Raw genomic sequence first — 7,639 nt, forward strand, 5'->3', positions numbered from 1 at the left:
TTGTCAGCTCTTGTGATCAGGCCCCTGCTCCTCGCTCCGGTCTCTCCTGTACAGTGAGGCCTCATTATACCCCTGTATAAGGCTCTAGTGACGCAGTGTAGACTGTTATTCAGCATTGCTGTTTCCTCAGATTGTCAGCTCTTGTGATCAGGCCCCTGCTCCTCGCTCCGGTCTCTCCTGTACAGTGAGGCCTCATTATACCCCTGTATAAGGATCTAGTGACGCAGTGTAGACTGTTATTCAGCATTGCTGCTTCCTCAGATAGTCAGCTCTTGTGATCAGGCCTCTGCTCCTCGCTCCGGTCTCTCCTGTACAGTGAGGCCTCATTATACCCCTGTATAAGGCTCTAGTGACGCAGTGTAGACTGTTATTCAGCATTGCTGTCTCCTCAGATTGTCAGCTCTTGTGATCAGGCCCCTGCTCCTCGCTCCGGTCTCTCCTGTACAGTGAGGCCTCATTATACCCCTGTATAAGGATCTAGTGACGCAGTGTAGACTGTTATTCAGCATTGTTGTTTCCTCAGATTGTCAGCTCTTGTGATCAGGCCCCCGCTCCTCCCTCCGGTCTCTCCTGTACAGTGAGGTCTCATTATACCCCTGTATAAGGTTCTAGTGATGCAGTGTAGACTGTTATTCAGCATTGCTGTCTCCTCAGATTGTCAGCTCTTGTGATCAGGCCCCTGCTCCTCGCTCCGGTCTCTCCTGTACAGTGAGGCCTCATTATACCCCTGTATAAGGATCTAGTGATGCAGTGTAGACTGTTAATCAGCATTTCTGTGTCCTCAGGTTGTCAGCTCTTGTGATCAGGCACCTGCTCCTCGCTCCGGTCTCTCCTGTACAGTGAGGCCTCATTATACCCCTGTATAAGGATCTAGTGACGCAGTGTAGACTGTTATTCAGCATTGCTGTTTCCTCAGATTGTCAGCTCTTGTGATCAGGCCCCTACTCCTCGCTCCGGTCTCTCCTGTACAGTGAGGCCTCATTATACCCCTGTATAAGGATCTAGTGACGCAGTGTAGTCTGTTATTCAGCATTGCTGTCTCCTCAGATTGTCAGCTCTTGTGATCAGGCCTCTGCTCCTCACTCCGGTCTCTCCTGTACAGTGAGGTCTCATTATACCCCTGTATAAGGATATAGTGACGCAGTGTAGTCTGTTATTCAGCATTGCTGATTCCTCAGATTGTCAGCTCTTGTGATCAGGCCTCTGCTCCTCACTCCGGTCTCTCCTGTACAGTGAGGTCTCATTATACCCCTGTATAAGGATCTAGTGATGCAGTGTAGTCTGTTATTCAGCATTGCTGTTTCCTCAGATTGTCAGCTCTTGTGATCAGGCCTCTGCTCCTCACTCCGGTCTCTCCTGTACAGTGAGGTCTCATTATACCCCTGTATAAGGATCTAGTGACGCAGTGTAGTCTGTTATTCAGCATTGCTGTATCCTTAGATTGTCAGCTCTTGTGATCAGGCCTCTGCTCCTCACTCAGGTCTCTCCTGTACAGTGAGGTCTCATTATACCCCTGTATAAGGATCTAGTGACACAGTGTAGACTGTTATTCAGCATTGCTGTTTCCTCAGATTGTCAGCTCTTGTGATCAGGCCTCTGCTCCTCACTCCGGTCTCTCCTGTACAGTGAGGTCTCATTATACCCCTGTATAAGGATCTAGTGACGCAGTGTAGTCTGTTATTCAGCATTGCTTTTTCCTCAGATTGTCAGCTCTTGTGATCAGGCCTCTGCTCCTCACTCCGGTCTCTCCTGTACAGTGAGGTCTCATTATACTCCTGTATAAGGATCTAGTGACGCAGTGTAGACTGTTATTCAGCATTGCTGTCTCCTCAGATTGTCAGCTCTTGTGATCAGGCCTCTGCTCCTCACTCCGGTCTCTCCTGTACAGTGAGGTCTCATTATACCCCTGTATAAGGATCTAGTGACGCAGTGTAGTCTGTTATTCAGCATTGCTGTTTCCTCGGATTGTCAGCTCTTGTGATCAGGCCCCTGCTCCTCACTCCGGTCTCTCCTGTACAGTGAGGTCTCATTATACCCCTGTATAAGGATCTAGTGACGCAGTGTAGTCTGTTATTCAGCATTGCTGTTTCCTCAGATTGTCAGCTCTTGTGATCAGGCCTCTGCTCCTCACTCCGGTCTCTCCTGTACAGTGAGGTCTCATTATACTCCTGTATAAGGATCTAGTGACGCAGTGTAGACTGTTATTCAGCATTGCTGTCTCCTCAGATTGTCAGCTCTTGTGATCAGGCCTCTGCTCCTCACTCCGGTCTCTCCTGTACAGTGAGGCCTCATTATACCCCTGTATAAGGATCTAGTGACGCAGTGTAGACTGTTATTCAGCATTGCTGTCTCCTCAGATTGTCAGCTCTTGTGATCAGGCCCCGGCTCCTCGCTCCGGTCTCTCCTGTACAGTGAGGCCTCATTATACCCCTGTATAAGGATCAAGTGACGCAGTGTAGACTGGTTTTCAGCATTGCTGTCTCCTCAGATTGTCAGCTCTTGTGATCAGGCCCCTGCTACTCGCTCCGGTCTCTCCTGTACAGTGAGGCCTCATTATACCCCTGTATAAGGATCTAGTGACGCAGTGTAGACTGGTTTTCAGCATTGCTGTCTCCTCAGATTGTCAGCTCTTGTGATCAGGCCCCTGTTCCTCGCTCCGGTCTCTCCTGTACAGTGAGGCCTCATTATACCCCTGTATAAGGATCTAGTGGCGCAGTGTAGACTGTTATTCAGCATTGCTGTGTCCTCAGATTGTCAGCTCTTGTGATCAGGCTCCTGCTCCTCGCTCCGGTCTCTCCTGTACAGTGAGGCCTCATTATACCCCTGTATAAGGATCTAGTGACACAGTGTAGACTGTTATTCAGCATTGCTGTGTCCTCAGATTGTCAGCTCTTGTGATCAGGCCCCTGCTCCTCGCTCCGGTCTCTCCTGTACAGTGAGGTCTCATTATACCCCTGTATAAGGATCTAGTGACGCAGTGTAGACTGTTATTCAGCATTGCTGTGTCCTCAGATTGTCAGCTCTTGTGATCAGGCCCCCGCTCCTCGCTCCGGTGTCTCCTGTACAGTGAGGTCTCATTATACACCTGTATAAGGATCTAGTGAGGCAGTGGAGACTGTTATTCAGCATTGCTGTTTCCTCAGATTGTCAGCTCTTGTGATCAGGCCCCTGCTCCTCGCTCCGGTCTCTCCTGTACAGTGAGGCCTCATTATACCCCTGTATAAGGATCTAGTGACGCAGTGTAGACTATTATTCAGCATTGCTGTTTCCTCAGATTGTCAGCTCTTGTGATCAGGCCTCTGCTCCTCGCTCCGGTCTCTCCTGTACAGTGAGGCCTCATTACACCCCTGTATAAGGATCTAGTGACGCAGTGTAGACTGTTATTCAGCATTGCTGTCTCCTCAGATTGTCAGCTCTTGTGATCAGGCCCCCGCTCCTCGCTCCGGTCTCTCCTATACAGTAAGGTCTCATTATACTCCTGTATAAGGATCTAGTGACGCAGTGTAGACTGTTATTCAGCATTGCTTTGTCCTCAGATTGTCAACTCTTGTGATCAGGCCTCAACTCCTCCCTCCGGTCTCTCCTGTACAATGAGGCCTCATTACACCCCTGTATAAGGATCTAGTGACGCAGTGTAGACTGTTATTCAGCATTGCTGTCTTCTCAGATTGTCAGCTCTTGTGATCAGGCCCCTGCTCCTCGCTCCGGTCTCTCCTGTACAATGAGGCCTCATTATACACCTGTGTAAGGATCTAGTGATGCAGTGTAGACTGTTATTCAGCATTGCTGTTTCCTCAGATTGTCAGCTCTTGTGATCAGGCCCCTGCTCCGGTCTCTCCTGTACAGTGAGGCCTCATTATACCCCTGTATAAGGATCTAGTGACGCAGTGTAGACTGTTATTCAGCATTGCTGTCTCCTCAGATTGTCAGCTCTTGTGATCAGGCCCCCGCTCCTCCCTCCGGTCTCTCCTGTACAGTGAGGCCTCATTATACCCCTGTATAAGGATCTAGTGACGCAGTGTAGACTGTTATTCAGCATTGCTGTGTCCTCAGATTGTCAGCTCTTGTGATCAGGCCCCTGCTCCTCGCTCCGGTCTCTCCTGTACAGTGAGGTCGCTTTATACCCCTGTATAAGGATCTAGTGACGCAGTGTAGACTGTTATTCAGCATTGCTGTTTCCTCAGATTGTCAGCTCTTGTGATCAGGCCCCTGTTCATCGCTCCGGTCTCTCCTGTACAGTGAGGCCTCATTATACCCCTGTATAAGGATCTAGTGACGCAGTGTAGACTGTTATTCAGCATTGCTGCATCCTCAGATTGTCAGCTCTTGTGATCAGGCCCCCGCTCCTCCCTCCGGTCTCTCCTGTACAGTGAGGCCTCATTATACCCCTGTATAAGGTTCTAGTGACGCAGTGTAGACTGTTATTCAGCATTGCTGTGTCCTCAGATTGTCAGCTCTTGTGATCAGGCCCCTGCTCCTCGCTCCGGTCTCTCCTGTACAGTGAGGCCTCATTATACCCCTGTATAAGGATCTAGTGACGCAGTGTAGACTGTTATTCAGCATTGCTGTGTCCTCAGATTGTCAGCTCTTGTGATCAGGCCCCTGCTCCTCGCTCCGGTCTCTCCTGTACAGTGAGGCCTCATTATACACCTGTATAAGGATCTAGTGACGCAGTGTAGACTGTTATTCAGCATTGCTGTATCCTCAGATTGTCAGCTCTTGTGATCAGGCCCCTGCTCCTCGCTCCGGTCTCTCCTGTACAGTGAGGCCTCATTATACCCCTGTATAAGGATCTAGTGACGCAGTGTAGACTGTTATTCAGCATTGCTGCTTCCTCAGATAGTCAGCTCTTGTGATCAGGCCCCTGCTCCTCGCTCCGGTCTCTCCTGTACAGTGAGGCCTCATTATACCCCTGTATAAGGATCTAGTGACGCAGTGTAGACTGTTATTCAGCATTGCTGTATCCTCAGATTGTCAGCTCTTGTGATCAGGCCCCTGCTCCTCGCTCCGGTCTCTCCTGTACAGTGAGGCCTCATTATACCCCTGTATAAGGCTCTAGTGACGCAGTGTAGACTGTTATTCAGCATTGCTGTTTCCTCAGATTGTCAGCTCTTGTGATCAGGCCCCTGCTCCTCGCTCCGGTCTCTCCTGTACAGTGAGGCCTCATTATACCCCTGTATAAGGATCTAGTGACGCAGTGTAGACTGTTATTCAGCATTGCTGCTTCCTCAGATAGTCAGCTCTTGTGATCAGGCCTCTGCTCCTCGCTCCGGTCTCTCCTGTACAGTGAGGCCTCATTATACCCCTGTATAAGGCTCTAGTGACGCAGTGTAGACTGTTATTCAGCATTGCTGTCTCCTCAGATTGTCAGCTCTTGTGATCAGGCCCCTGCTCCTCGCTCCGGTCTCTCCTGTACAGTGAGGCCTCATTATACCCCTGTATAAGGATCTAGTGACGCAGTGTAGACTGTTATTCAGCATTGTTGTTTCCTCAGATTGTCAGCTCTTGTGATCAGGCCCCCGCTCCTCCCTCCGGTCTCTCCTGTACAGTGAGGTCTCATTATACCCCTGTATAAGGTTCTAGTGATGCAGTGTAGACTGTTATTCAGCATTGCTGTCTCCTCAGATTGTCAGCTCTTGTGATCAGGCCCCTGCTCCTCGCTCCGGTCTCTCCTGTACAGTGAGGCCTCATTATACCCCTGTATAAGGATCTAGTGACGCAGTGTAGACTGTTAATCAGCATTTCTGTGTCCTCAGGTTGTCAGCTCTTGTGATCAGGCACCTGCTCCTCGCTCCGGTCTCTCCTGTACAGTGAGGCCTCATTATACCCCTGTATAAGGATCTAGTGACGCAGTGTAGACTGTTATTCAGCATTGCTGTTTCCTCAGATTGTCAGCTCTTGTGATCAGGCCCCTACTCCTCGCTCCGGTCTCTCCTGTACAGTGAGGCCTCATTATACCCCTGTATAAGGATCTAGTGACGCAGTGTAGTCTGTTATTCAGCATTGCTGTCTCCTCAGATTGTCAGCTCTTGTGATCAGGCCTCTGCTCCTCACTCCGGTCTCTCCTGTACAGTGAGGTCTCATTATACCCCTGTATAAGGATATAGTGACGCAGTGTAGTCTGTTATTCAGCATTGCTGATTCCTCAGATTGTCAGCTCTTGTGATCAGGCCTCTGCTCCTCACTCCGGTCTCTCCTGTACAGTGAGGTCTCATTATACCCCTGTATAAGGATCTAGTGATGCAGTGTAGTCTGTTATTCAGCATTGCTGTTTCCTCAGATTGTCAGCTCTTGTGATCAGGCCTCTGCTCCTCACTCCGGTCTCTCCTGTACAGTGAGGTCTCATTATACCCCTGTATAAGGATCTAGTGACGCAGTGTAGTCTGTTATTCAGCATTGCTGTATCCTTAGATTGTCAGCTCTTGTGATCAGGCCTCTGCTCCTCACTCAGGTCTCTCCTGTACAGTGAGGTCTCATTATACCCCTGTATAAGGATCTAGTGACACAGTGTAGACTGTTATTCAGCATTGCTGTTTCCTCAGATTGTCAGCTCTTGTGATCAGGCCTCTGCTCCTCACTCCGGTCTCTCCTGTACAGTGAGGTCTCATTATACCCCTGTATAAGGATCTAGTGACGCAGTGTAGTCTGTTATTCAGCATTGCTGTTTCCTCAGATTGTCAGCTCTTGTGATCAGGCCTCTGCTCCTCACTCCGGTCTCTCCTGTACAGTGAGGTCTCATTATACTCCTGTATAAGGATCTAGTGACGCAGTGTAGACTGTTATTCAGCATTGCTGTCTCCTCAGATTGTCAGCTCTTGTGATCAGGCCTCTGCTCCTCACTCCGGTCTCTCCTGTACAGTGAGGTCTCATTATACCCCTGTATAAGGATCTAGTGACGCAGTGTAGTCTGTTATTCAGCATTGCTGTTTCCTCAGATTGTCAGCTCTTGTGATCAGGCCTCTGCTCCTCACTCCGGTCTCTCCTGTACAGTGAGGTCTCATTATACTCCTGTATAAGGATCTAGTGACGCAGTGTAGACTGTTATTCAGCATTGCTGTCTCCTCAGATTGTCAGCTCTTGTGATCAGGCCTCTGCTCCTCACTCCGGTCTCTCCTGTACAGTGAGGTCTCATTATACCCCTGTATAAGGATCTAGTGACACAGTGTAGACTGTTATTCAGCATTGCTGTTTCCTCAGATTGTCAGCTCTTGTGATCAGGCCCCTGCTCCTCACTCCGTTCTCTCCTGTACAGTGAGGTCTCATTATACCCCTGTATAAGGATCTAGTGACGCAGTGTAGTCTGTTATTCAGCATTGCTGTTTCCTCAGATTGTCAGCTCTTGTGATCAGGCCTCTGCTCCTCACTCCGGTCTCTCCTGTACAGTGAGGTCTCATTATACTCCTGTATAAGGATCTAGTGACGCAGTGTAGACTGTTATTCAGCATTGCTGTCTCCTCAGATTGTCAGCTCTTGTGATCAGGCCTCTGCTCCTCACTCCGGTCTCTCCTGTACATTGAGGCCTCATTATACCCCTGTATAAGGATCTAGTGACGCAGTGTAGACTGTTATTCAGCATTGCTGTGTCCTCAGATTGTCAGCTCTTGTGATCAGGCCCCTGCTCCTCGCTCCGGTCTTTCCT

The sequence above is a fragment of the Dendrobates tinctorius genome, unplaced genomic scaffold (assembly GCF_039654945.1).
Source record: "Dendrobates tinctorius isolate UK_male_01 unplaced genomic scaffold, ASM3965494v1 ptg000430l, whole genome shotgun sequence".
NCBI lineage: Eukaryota > Metazoa > Chordata > Amphibia > Anura > Dendrobatidae > Dendrobates > Dendrobates tinctorius.